The sequence below is a fragment of the Haliaeetus leucocephalus genome, unplaced genomic scaffold (assembly GCF_000737465.1).
Source record: "Haliaeetus leucocephalus isolate CR32 unplaced genomic scaffold, Haliaeetus_leucocephalus-4.0 Scaffold678, whole genome shotgun sequence".
In the NCBI taxonomy this organism is placed as follows: domain Eukaryota; kingdom Metazoa; phylum Chordata; class Aves; order Accipitriformes; family Accipitridae; genus Haliaeetus; species Haliaeetus leucocephalus.
In genome coordinates, this window is record NW_010973114.1 from 6,255,620 (window position 1) to 6,268,225 (window position 12,606).

General features: G+C 46.1%; 1 protein-coding gene across 1 annotated transcript in view; it reads right to left on the reverse strand.

Annotated features, from left to right (window-relative positions):
• LOC104839536 (potassium channel subfamily K member 16-like) overlaps nt 1-12,606 on the reverse strand; it is a 175,306-nt gene that overhangs the window by 58,066 nt on the left and 104,634 nt on the right. The gene's annotated exons all lie outside the window — the stretch shown is intronic.

Sequence of the window (12,606 nt, forward strand, 5' to 3'; positions counted from 1 at the left end):
TCCTGGTGGGGCAATAGGGCACATGGCTGGTACAAGAAATGCTACCTTTGGGCAATACTTTGAAGCAGAGCTGTAGGAATGATTTTACAGCAAATTCCCTATTTTGTAGTCAGTTTGCTGCATTTTTTTGCCTTCCCTGGTAATTACCAGATCCCTGTGTCATCATATCTGTTTCAGTGGTTTTCGAAGCAGTCGTGCCTTCTTCTCCAGTTAATGGCAGAGAAGTGTTCTCTTAGACATGGCCAATTCTAGAGGAAGAGCTCATTTTTTTTTTGCCAAGGAGCTGTGCCTCCTCATCCACATGTCAAAGGCACTCAGTGGCTCGCAGACCAAACACCATTACACAGGCATTACTGCCCTTTGTGCCACTGAGGGACTTTGCAGGGGGCTTATCCCAGCCACTCTGCCTGGTGTGCAATTGACCCCGCTAATGCAGGGCAAGATTAAGGGTCTCAAAGCCTGCCTCAAGTCCTTGAAGAGCTCTCTGAATTCCCATCCTGTCCGCAGGGTGCTGCTGGCTCCCTACGAAATGCCCAGTCCCACGTAGCTTTTTGTTGTCCCCAGGCCCCACTGACAGCATCCTAACTATGCCCTGTGCAAGTGAGTTTGCTGCTGGTGAGCTTGCTTGGAGGGAAAAAGCCCTTCAGGATAAGACTTGTGCTTCCCACCAGCCTCTTCCGGAAATCAGTACGAAGCAAAAAAGACAGTGGGATGATCCAGCCGGTCTTTCATCCCTAACGAGAGGCTCCTAATGAGAGCCTCCTCCTTCTGCCATGGAGCTGTGCCATTGTCCCTCTCTATATTGTTGCAGTAAAGCAAAGGAGGAGGAGGGAAAGGATCATTTAGCACGTGAAAGGCACCTCTTGTATGGGGCTACATGCATGGCACAGTTCAGCTGGGGTGAGCAACCGGCTCCTGCCAAGCCGTGATGTATGAGGCAGAAAGGTCAAAAGTTCTCCTTTACAATTGGCAAGAAAGGAGAAGGCAGGCGATGGTCACTTAATTTGTGGGTTTTTCCCTCTACTTGTCAAGAGGAGTTTGGGCTGCTGTGATGGATGAGTCATCAATTAAAGTCGGACGCTTGGTCTTTTGTCTTGGTTCCTAAAGGACCCAATTCAAGCCCCGGCCAAGTCGATGGGAGTCCATCCACTGATGCCAGCAGGTCCTGGATTGGGACTACGAAGGCTGCAGAGCAAGTGGGTTGAACAGCCTGCCTTTCTGCGTGCTCAGTGTTGTGCTTCTCGGTTCCCCAGTTGCTGCTGTTATCAGGCAGAACCTTTCCAGAACTGAGCCTTGCTAACATTTGCCACTGATTCCTTACATTTCCTTTCCTGGTCCCTCTCCACGCAGCTACTCTGATGTGCAGCAGGAGCAAGCAGCAAGCTGTGTAATGCAGCAGCTCCTCGCTCACGCCTTCCTGCTTCTCTGACCACATATACTGTTAATATTTCCTCTAAGGCACTCAACTCCCATGATAACACTGCTTTATCAACAAAAAGCCTTTAAACATTTTGCTGGGGAAAGGAACATTTCCACAGTTTTATTGCAGCATATATGGCCCCTAATGGTTTGATCCTGTGGGACCTGCTTTGCAACTGGTTCCTACAGTCCTACACAAGCGCAGGCTGTCTGGCACCCCCCTTCATTGGGATGTATTGTCCCATGGTATTCATTGCACACACTGGCCTAGGAAAACTAAGTCAGATCTATGGACATGAAGACTCAGTTTGGACATGAAGTCAGTGCTGACAGCGAGGGATGGCTCAGCATCTCTGCTCATGCCTGGCAGGGAGTCCTTGCTCTTAGGTGCTTCTAACGGTTTCTTTCCATGTGGGAATGAGACCTCAGTGTGTGCACCAGACAATTCCTCCTCCTGTGGCCCAGTGCCCAGGTATGCAAGCTGGAGAGACGCTCCAATGTGCTCTGCCCTCTGACCAGATCTGTGTAATGTGGGACCTGGAACCACAAATGTGTGGAGGTCACCACCTCCACAGCCTGGACTTATCTTCACTCGAGGCCTGGGCCAGGCACAGACTTTCTGAGTTTAGTATAGAGGAAAGAAGAGATAACATGAACTTTCTCCTTTGTTCTCCTGTGTCAGCCCCAGCTGGGGTGAACGTGCTTCCAGCCACATAACATGGGCATGGCCAAGTGGTTCCCTCCATGGAAGGGTATAATTAGGAAACTGAACACATTTTCCACCATCACAGGTCTTGGTTGGCCTGAGTAAAAAAATTTCCCTTTAAAATAGTTGCACAGGCTGTTTTCTTTATGTCGCTCAGTCTGTGTGAAGATTGCCTTTCCCCAGTCTGGATGGAGAGGTTGAGGACTATGGGATCTTCCCACAGCACTGCCTGGAAAACCTTCATTGTCTAGTCAAAGTCTGCAGACACTGTCACATGCCTGAGTGCTCACAGACTGGATGGTTTTTATTGGCCTGGGATGAACAGACACTAATCTTGTCTCTGCTACATGTCTTCTTGGAGAGTTACTCCACTCTTTGCTCTTTGCTGTCCCTCATCAGGAGCTGGCATAAAACACTATGAAAACCTGTTTCTTATGGGAGTGGAATAGAAGCTGGTTTTGTATTTTTCAGTCAGCCCTTTTTCTTACAGTGACACTCATGGGGAGGACACAGCTGTGACTTCCACTGAGCAGGTAGTGTGGCATTTTGATTTGCAGTGAGTGAAAGCATTTTGGAACTCACCAATTAAAATGGTTTAGATAATAAGTAAATACATATAATAAATATTAAAAAGAATTGGAAAGTCCGTGGAGACATGTTGCTTCTAAGGCCAAGCTGACATTTGTAGTCCTCATGTCTATGCCATGGTTGTTTCTGGAATACTGCAGCTCCATGAGAATATTCTAATACCAGTAAATGTATGTGCATGCGTATTCTATGTAAGGACCTGGATGGAGTCCCAGAGCTATATTTTCCAGGGTCCTGTTTCTTAACGCCTGGGACCATGTTCAAGAGGTCAGAGGAGCCCAGATCTCCTGATCAGAACATGGCCAGAAGAGTCCTGGAAGACTCTCTAGCCTTGGGGACTGTTCAAGTTATGAGTGTTGTTTTTGGATGATGGCAAAGGTTTAATAAATGCTGCAGCTGTAGAAAGCACCCTCACTGGAGAGTATAACTCTCCATGTCAATATATGATTTACATTTCCAGCCTTCATGTATCCAGCCTGCATGACTCAATCAATGGGGTGGGCAGATCCAGCGCTTACTTTGGCAGAATAGTTCCTCAAGTCTTGTTTAATTAGAACTCAGACCAGCTTCCTGGAGATTGTGGGAACCTCATTAGCAGCACAAATAGAAACTTGAAGAGGCCAACTCAGTGGGAAAAGATTGCTTGCTAAGAACTTTACTTACCAAAAACTTAACCTCTTCAAGAGTCCTGCCTTTTAGGTACAGCAGAAAGATTTATAGCTGAAATACAAGGCCTCTTACAATCCACCAAATTGGAGGGTTTTTTTCAATGTGAATTAAAACCTCTCAAAATAGTAGACAAAATCTGTTCGGCTCATCAGTCTACAGTTGTTCTTAATGTGTCCTCTCTTGGATTGGTTTTAATTCTTGGTGTCTATCTTGATGCTCTTCCACCATTTGGAGATACTGAATGCTGATTTGCTGTCCTCATGCTTGTCTCACTTGGCAATGTTACTGTATATTTTAATATATGTCAGTCTATAACAAGTCCAGTTTTTTTAATATTTAAGATGTAATAACAGGATTTTAGACACCTAGTTCACATACAGACACCTAAATTTAGTTCACTCAATCTCAGATGCCATCCCACCTATTGTGTCTTGAGAAGGTTTTAGAGAGGTCTTCCTATGAATGCTAAGGTGACATGTGCTGTCTGCCTGTCTGCTTCAGGACAGGCATGGAAGAGAGCTGTAAAATACAATTAGAGTGCTTGAATTGTTGTTCAGTAAATACATGATCTTGCGTGTGTTTGTGAGAACTGGGTGGATTCTCAGGGCTATGTTTTGCAGTCATTCTGTTCTCTTTAATTTTGGAACTATGCCGAAGAGGCTAAAGGGACCCAGATCTGCTGATCAGAACAAGCCCAGAAAAGTCCTGGAAGAACGGCTGATTGTTCATTTCCTATCCCCATCCTAGCCTCATGCTGGCAACGTTGCCATATATTTCAGAAGAGAAATATGTGTCGGTCTATTAAAAAAATCTTTTTTTTTTCTACCCTAAAGACATGATTATCCTCCTGCTTCTTTGGCCTCATCAGATATGGAGGGGGAAAAACAGGATGCCTGTATCTACCTACCACTACAGCATTGTTTACAAAGTCATGAGGATGAATGAGGTCAGTGTTTTGGTTTTTGGTTTTTTTTTTGTTAATTAAATGCATCCCACCAAATCAGGAAAGAAATCAAATCTCCAGTTAAAATAAAGGAAGATCAAATAAACATACTGTATGTTTTGAAAGACAATATTGTCAGTGAGAGGGGGACAGATCAGGGAAGGAAGACTAAGCAGTCTTTCTAGAGGAAAGACCTTTTCATAGGCAATACTTGCAAGACATGAAAAAGGCTTTCTGCTGCAATTTTCTCTTCTGGAATTATCCCAGGCTGAAAGACCTTTGGTCTCATGTTGATGAAAGACAAAACACAGGGGCAAGATTTCTCAAATCCCTGTCATTATTGTGCTGGAGAAATAATCCCGGTTTGCTGAGTTGTTTTGAATCTTTCCTACTGCTGCCAATAAATGTAACTTATTGCAATGATTACAAAAAAATTTCCCCAGACCAAATATCCACTACAAAGAAAGTGGTTTGCAAAAATAAAAGAGAGAGAGACTTGCTGCCTTGATTACAGCAAACCACTAAATGCTTAGAAGAAAGATGGAGCACATTGTACTTTTTGGTGCTTCCCACAGCCTCTGCTGCCTTCAGGTAGGGACAGATCTTGCCTTCACTGCAACAAGATGATCAAACAAACTGCCTCTGTTTTCCTGTGCTTATATGCTTGGATTTTTCCCCAAAATCTACAGGATGCCTTTTGGGCATCTGCACCAATGGCAATGGACTGATGCGCGTCCCAGTCCGCCCATACAACTGGTGTCACAGGACCACGTTTGCTGCTTTGTAACTGCTGTGGTCTTACTCTAGCTCCCGCTGGCTTGGATTTTGCTTAAGCTTGATCTGCAAAATGAAATCGGTGGTGCAGCTTCACCAGCTGGGTAAGTTCCTACAACTCAGTGGCGTCAAGGCCGTGCCAGGGATGTGTTTATAAGTGCCCCTCACCCTGATGCTTCTGTGTGTGGTTTCATTCCTGTAAGGGTGCATTTGCAGGTGTGACACACTTGTTCTTTACCCTGCCTATCTCTTCATGGTAAGGGAGCATTGCCTCCTCCCAGCTCCTCCAAGTCCCTCCTTTGGTGTCTTCTATGGGCCCAAACTAGTCTAGGCCTTCAGCACTCTACCTAGAAGGTAGTTTTCAGGAACGCCACCCAAAAACGGAGCTTCTCCCTAGGTTTTAGCCACCCCCCTGGGGGCAGCTTGTGCCTGGGGGACAAAACAGAAGGGAAAACCCAGAAAGATTTGAGAGAAGTAGATGTGCTGCTCTGCTGCTGTGCGTGGGGGATGCTGTGCAGATGTGAGCTGCACGAGGTCATGGGTTAACAGAGAGAAATGCTGCCTGTGGAGGTGTCAGACCGGCTGAAAACTCACCCTGGGAGCTTGATCTTGGGGAGGCAAGGAGGAGCTGGGGAGGGCTATAGCTGGCTTTTCTGATGTTTTGAGTGGGAGCCCTGATGCTCACTGGATACAACTAGGACCTTTATTTATATTAATAAACATTCAGCATGGACTTGTGTGTTTGTGTACACACACCTCAGTATTTAACTAGCCAGGCGTGTGCTTCAGAGCTGAGTGTTCACACTTCTTTTATTTGATTTTTATCACTATCTTGAGCATAGAATTTTCTGCACGATTAATTGAAGTGACATATGCTTGCCAGCAGCCAAGTCTTAATCCCATCCTTCCCTTTCACCATGTTTCTGATTATGCCGATGGCAAATCCTCCTCGTTTGACTCAGCTTTGCACTCATAGTGGATGTAACAGGAGCCAAATCTTCTCTTAGAAGCACAGAGATATTTGCCGAATGTCCTGCGGGGTCTCAAGTTTTTGCAGTAATAAACAAGTGCTTTGTTGCCTTCTGAGACTGATGTGAGCAGTTATCAGAAACTGCAAGCAGTAACCAGCTCCTAAATCACATGTCTGGTAATCCAGAGCCATTATTAGTGATAAGCATACTTTGGTAGGGTCTAGTGTTCTTGAAAGTAGCCCTGCCTCATGCTTCAGCAATTTGACAAAGGAGAGTCTTGCCTGACATCGCTTGGGGGGGTATATGGCCAGGGACAATCCCCCCACAGCACTCACATCCATTCTGAGCTACAAGTTTTGCAGGAGACCCAAATCCCAAGCAATGACACGATTAATAGAGGAAATCCAAATCCAGAACCCACCCTGCATTGCTGCAGAGAGCACAGAAATGTGATTTCAAATCCCTGGAAAGGGACTGAATGCAAATGCTGTCAATGCCCGTGCATCAGGATGTACAGACAGGTGCAGCCCGCTGTGAGCATCCTTTGTGAGTCATGGCAGAAAGTGATTTATGCTAAGCACAAAACACTTTGCTGATCTTCCCAACCAAAGTCCCCAGAGCTCTAATCATTGCACTGATGGTGGAGGTGAAAAGACAGCAATTTTTACTGTGTGAGAAGCTTTGATTTCCTGTGAATCACTTCCTACTATAAATCAGCTATAGGCAGCTGCATCCACTTGCTCCTCAGGATAGAAAAATATACCCTGCTGCTAGACAGCAACACAGGCGCCAAAAACATCACGGGATCAAAGGGCACTGCGATTTATCCCAAGCAGAATCTAAACAAGCCTGTCAGCTTGCCTGGACCATTTGTTTATTTTAGCTGTGGACATCCATGTTCGCCCAGCGCTGAGGGATGGATTTATCATTAGCATCATTTGTCCCATGTCTGAGCTCACTCTAAATGTCCCTTTCATTCAGCATCCTGATGGCTGGTACCAAATCTGCATAGGGAGCATTTTCCAAGGGCTCAGGACTGCAAGAGGAAATGCAGCTCTCATCTGTGCTGGGGACTGTCTGGACTTCTTAGAGAGGGAAGTGTTAATGTTTCAGCTGCTCTTCCATCTTTTCCTGACAAAGCCCAACCAAGAGTGGTTGCCCAAAAAAGTTCTTGTCCAGAAACATCAATAGCTGGGGTTAGTCTCGGTGTGGGAAAAATATTTTGTTTCTTTTCTCCCCATTCAGGCTGCTCTGGAGGGAACTGTTTTGCAGTCTGTCCTCCTGTTTCCTGGTCAAGAGAGCTCTGTGCCTTCTCTGAATCCCTCCTTGAACTTCCCAGAACTACAGAGGTTTTCTCTGGAAGCACAGGGCGATTGCTGTGCTTGTCTGGAGAAGGTAAAACATCCTTCTGGGTTCCCAGGAGCAGACCTGCCAAGTCAAGTGATGTTTTGGATTTCTTTTTTCCCCCCACTATGTAAACTCTACAGAGGGCACAGGAGGTTTGGCCTGTTTCTCTGGGAGATTCAAGTGACAGTTATTTTTTCTGATGTTATCTCTTTGGCACTGAGAGCAAGGATGTTTCAAAGGACAGAGGAATGGGGTTGGGCTGTGAGAAAAAAATAGGTTTAGCATCACAGTGTCTCCTCATCTCCTGCAGTCACCACTGCTCTCTTGCACAGTGTTGCTCTTTCATCACCAGGACTGTGAGAAGAAAACAGCCTGGAGCTTCTGGGCATGGATAATACAACAACCAGCAAATTAGGCAACCCTAATTACACCAACCCTTCTTTCTTGCAGGGTGGTGGTATATGCAGAGTAGAGCAAAATGAGTGTTTGTCAAAACCTGGGGCTAGCTGGCGTTCAGTGCTGCTGTGTGGGTCCAGGTATTCACAGAGCCTGGCTCTGTGATTGCAGGCAACATTTCAAAGCTCTCTGGTATCTGGGGGCTTCTGAAAATACCACCAAAAGTGCCTACGTTAATTGACCTCTGTATGAATGGGAAGCCTGTTTAAAAATCCCTGTGGCAGTCTTGCAGAAAAACATCCCTCCACTTTGAAGCAGAAGGGCTGAAAGGACACTCTCTCTCGCACCTCCAACAGAGCGTGCCTGTGCGCACGGAGGAGCGCGGCAGGAGCGCGGCGGCGGCACGGGTGCAAGGCCATGGTCGCACCGAACTACGGGCTCCTGGCGCCCGGGCTGAGTGTGGCGACGTGGTGTCCCATGTCTTTCTGTGCTACTGTGTGTACAAGTCACCTGCATCCGTCAGGGACACCTGTCATGGGTGGCTGGGTGGAGGAATGGACATCCATCGTGGATGGATAGAGAGGAGGACATCCGTCGGACATGGAGGGATGCTCATCCATCATGGAGGGATAGATACCCAAAGGAGCTGATTCCAAAGGCTCCATTGACCAGCCATCATCTACCTTCTACCTTGCTACATAGACCTAATTTCTATTGGAGTTAAGTGTTGTGAGACACTTGTTGCCTTTAAAATTTTAGATCCTATAGCTAGCAGCAGGGACATACCTGGATCTCAGGAGATCTACCACACAGGTGGATGATGTGTATCCCAAGCGTTTCTCACCCAGCCCTCCTTCACTTCTTTCTTATTCTCTTCTCTCATGAAAGTTGTGAGGCTGTGAGAGAAAGAGAGTTGATGAATGGCACTGGCAAGGGGAGATATAGAGGAAAGAAATGAACGGCATGGGAATCTCTTCTGGACATGTTTTTAAAGCTGTAACCCCGATGCCTTAATCCATCTGGTCTGTGAAATTCAACGCATCTTTTTTAGTTTGAGAAAGGAATGTGGGACTAGGCAAGAGGTAGTTAGCTAAGATAATAACAGTGACCCGGGTTCCTTGGCAAACCAGGCCTGTTCACACAGTGTGGATTTGAACACCTCATTCCAGATCCAGAGAGAAGCAGAAGTCACTCATTCTAAATGGGTTGTCACCTCCTGGAGACACCGTGGTCATGCTCCAGGGCTTGGGGATGGTGACAGAGATTGCCCTGCAGCACAGAAGGGCTTGACCAGGCTGTGGAGTAGAAACCGCAGCTCCTTTTTTGCTGTCCTGCAGAACCAGCTTGGGCCTTTGGTCCTTGGAGAAAGGAGGCACAAAAGTGACTTGAGAAGATGCTTTGCACCGTGAGGCTTAGAGAGCTCTGTTTTCTTCACAGAAAGGAGATGGTGAGGTGACCTTATTATTCCTGCAACTTCTCCCTGGAGAGAAATCTCTGGGTACCTTGCAGGAAGGACAGAGCAAGGACCTGTGGCTGACGGCAGACAGACACAAGCCAAAATTAAGCAGCCCATTTATCACAGTAGAATGATTAGCCACTGGAACAACCAATGAAGGAAATGATCGACTCTTTTTCTCTTGAAGCCTGATTTCCTGGCAAACACAAGGGATTGGACTCACAGTGAGAGCAGGAGGAAATGTAAGAGTCAGATGCTGCCAGGTGATCCGATGGTATCCTGGCCTTAGGCTCTTGGAATGGGTGATGTGAATAGAATTTCATCACCTTCATATGCCTGGATGAACAGTGTTTATGCTTTTAACCTGGTGTGCTCAAAATCTTAAATAACGATGCAGTAATAGTGGCACATTGGCATCTTTCCATGTAATACTCATATTGTTAAGCCAGCTCTTTGAAAATTCAGCAAACGCATCTATTTCTAATAGGCGTGCGATGTATGACATTTGCAAATGTTCTCACAGCTGGGCCATCAAAGAAAGCTCGCTGTAGTGCTAACAGAATATTTTATCAATAGCTTCTATCTGAGCTTCTGGTGTTGGTGTGAAATAGCCATTATGACCAACAGTAAACAATCTCCAACTCCTAAAGCACAGACCTGGCAGAGTGGGGCTGGGCTTGCTTTTAAATTGCTCTGATTGCATCCACTGCAGGCTGCAAGGGTGCATAATGCTTCCCTGCATCTGAGCATGGGCAACATTTAGAGAAACAGAGGTGTAAAATTCAATCTCACGCTGTTGAGGCAGAACAATAACATTACAAATTCCTACTGTGTGGCGGGCTTAGAGTTAGTCATTGAATACAAATAAAACCCTGTGTGCTGATGCAGTGCACCAGTATTTTTCAGCGAGATGGTATTGAAGAGTGGTTATACTAAACAGTACTTTGCTGATTCCCACCTGAAATCCCAGGAACTCTAGTCTTTGCACTGAGCACAACAGAGAAGAAAACAGCAATGTTGGGACCCTACTGGGAGGTGGGATCACTTGTTCCTGCTCTTCATCAGGGATGGCTGCACCCTAGGGCTCAGAGAAGATCCCCTCTCCACCAAAGGACCTGTTCTGCTCGGCAGGTTGCATGGTGAGCTCTTGGGTGGTGGTGATGAAGAGGCAATGACTGTGTTGGACTCACTGGTCTGCAGAAGTGCTATGGCCTGTCTCTGGAGCCACCACCTTGCCTGGGGCTGGTGCCAGTGGGAGGAATCATGGTCCCTAACTGCCATCCACAAATGATATCTAAGAAGGGGAGCATCGCCCTTGGCTTGCTCTCAGGGAGGACAGTTCTTAATTTTTGTCTGAGGCTGTATTTTGTCTGCCGTACTGCAATCTGCATTACTGCCTCTGCCTCTGCTTGCCCTTCAGGGTAGTAGGATCTGCCCTGATTGACAGTCAAACCCTTTGCAATGGGGCACTGGGATCAGTCAGTGACCCACAGTGCAGGAATTAAGATACTTGCACATCTGGGCACCGCATTTTCTTTCATCTGCAATGCCGATATATGCGGTTCCCTGCACACTGTAGCCTGCTGTCAAGGTGTTTGTATGGCAGAGTGGTGGAAACTTCACAGTGGAGAGTGTGTGAACTGGGATGTGTGTGCTAATGTCCTGGTTATGGCTGGGATAGAGTAAATTTTCTTTCTAGTAGCTGGTATAGTGTCATGTCTTGGATTTAGCGTGAGAATAATGTTGATAACACACTGATGTTTTCAGTTGTTGCTAAGTAGCATTTAGACTAAGTCAAGGATTTTCCAGCTTCTGATGCCCAGCCAGCAAGAAGGCTGGAGGGGCACAAGGAGTTGGGAGGGGACACAGCCAGGGCAGCTGACCCGAAGTGGCCAAAGGGGTATTCCATACCGTGTGATGTCATGCCCAGTATATAAATGGGGGGAGTTGGCCAGGGGTGGGTGGATTACTGCTCGGGGACTAACTGGGCATTGGTTGGCGAGTGGTGAGCAATTGCATTGTGCATCACTTGTTTTGTATATTCCAATCCCTTTATTACTATTATTATTGTTGTTGTTATTGTTGTTGTTGTTATTGTTATTATTATCATCTCCCTTTCTGTCCTGTTAAACTGTCTTTATCTCAACCCACATGTTTTACTATCTTTTCCGATTCTCTCCCCCATCCCGCTGGGTCTGGGGAGTGAGCAAGCATCTGCGTGGTGCTTAGTTGCTGGCTGGGGTTAAACCATAGCATTATAACATGGCATAATGCCAGTAGGCAGCACTTGAGGGGCCCCTGAGAGGTCACTGGGGCTGAAAAAGGACAGCAATTATCATTCTGTAGAAAACTGCCACATTTTTGTCAAGGTGAGGACCTCTGAAGGAACCCTACCCACATCACTTGCTGGTTTCCTAAGCTATCTGTTTCAGATCCCTCAGAAGGGGTTCACAGATTCCCCCCAAAGTCTCAGAACTTTTTTTCTCCAAAACCTACTTTCTTGCCTGTGTCTCCAGCACCTGATAAGTAACGTGCTGGTGGGGCAACACTTAAACCTGTGTAACTGGGGTTGTCCTCTCCTTAATTTAGTCCTAGTGAGCTTGATTTTAAAAATAGGAGAAAATCCATTAAAAACAAAACCAGAAAGAGGATAACAAAGAGGCAGAACAAACTTTTACTGGAATTTTAGTGGAGTTTATGCACATTGACCATTTCCAATTTTTTTTCAGATGGACTCCCAGGTCTTAGCTCTCTGTTTGTGTATATGTAGAACATAAAAACAAACCAAGCCCCATTCCTACACGGGGAGACTGGTATGAGCAGAGACCTCTCCCCCATTTCTGGGAAAAAGAATGAGGTCCCGTGGGGTAGGCGTGGGGCTGTAATTAGCTCTCCAGCTGCTAGCAGGATGCATTTGATGGTTCATCAAGCAATGGGAGGCTGACCCCTCTCCCTACAATAAAATGTTAAATATTTTTCAATGTGTACTGATTTGGTCTTGCTCTGATCCTGACTCTGATAAGTTTTGTGCATGGTGGTTCAGCTTTTTAAGGCAAGAGGGTCTATTCTGCGTCCTCTGTAGATGGCCACAGGGCAGGGAAAACAAATGCCAAATGTGCTATCACTGGGGAGAGGAACAGTTGATGCATCTTGATCTTTATTTCTGTATTTGACTCTTTTAATCAAGTTTCATTGCTCCACATCAATAAAAATTACTGCTGAATCCAGTGACAAATCAAAATTTTCCTTTGTAATAGCAGCCAAGAGCTTCATAACAGGCTGATGGATATTTGGAGGGGCATGGACAGTGCTGTTGGAACGAGCCTGAGAAAGTAAA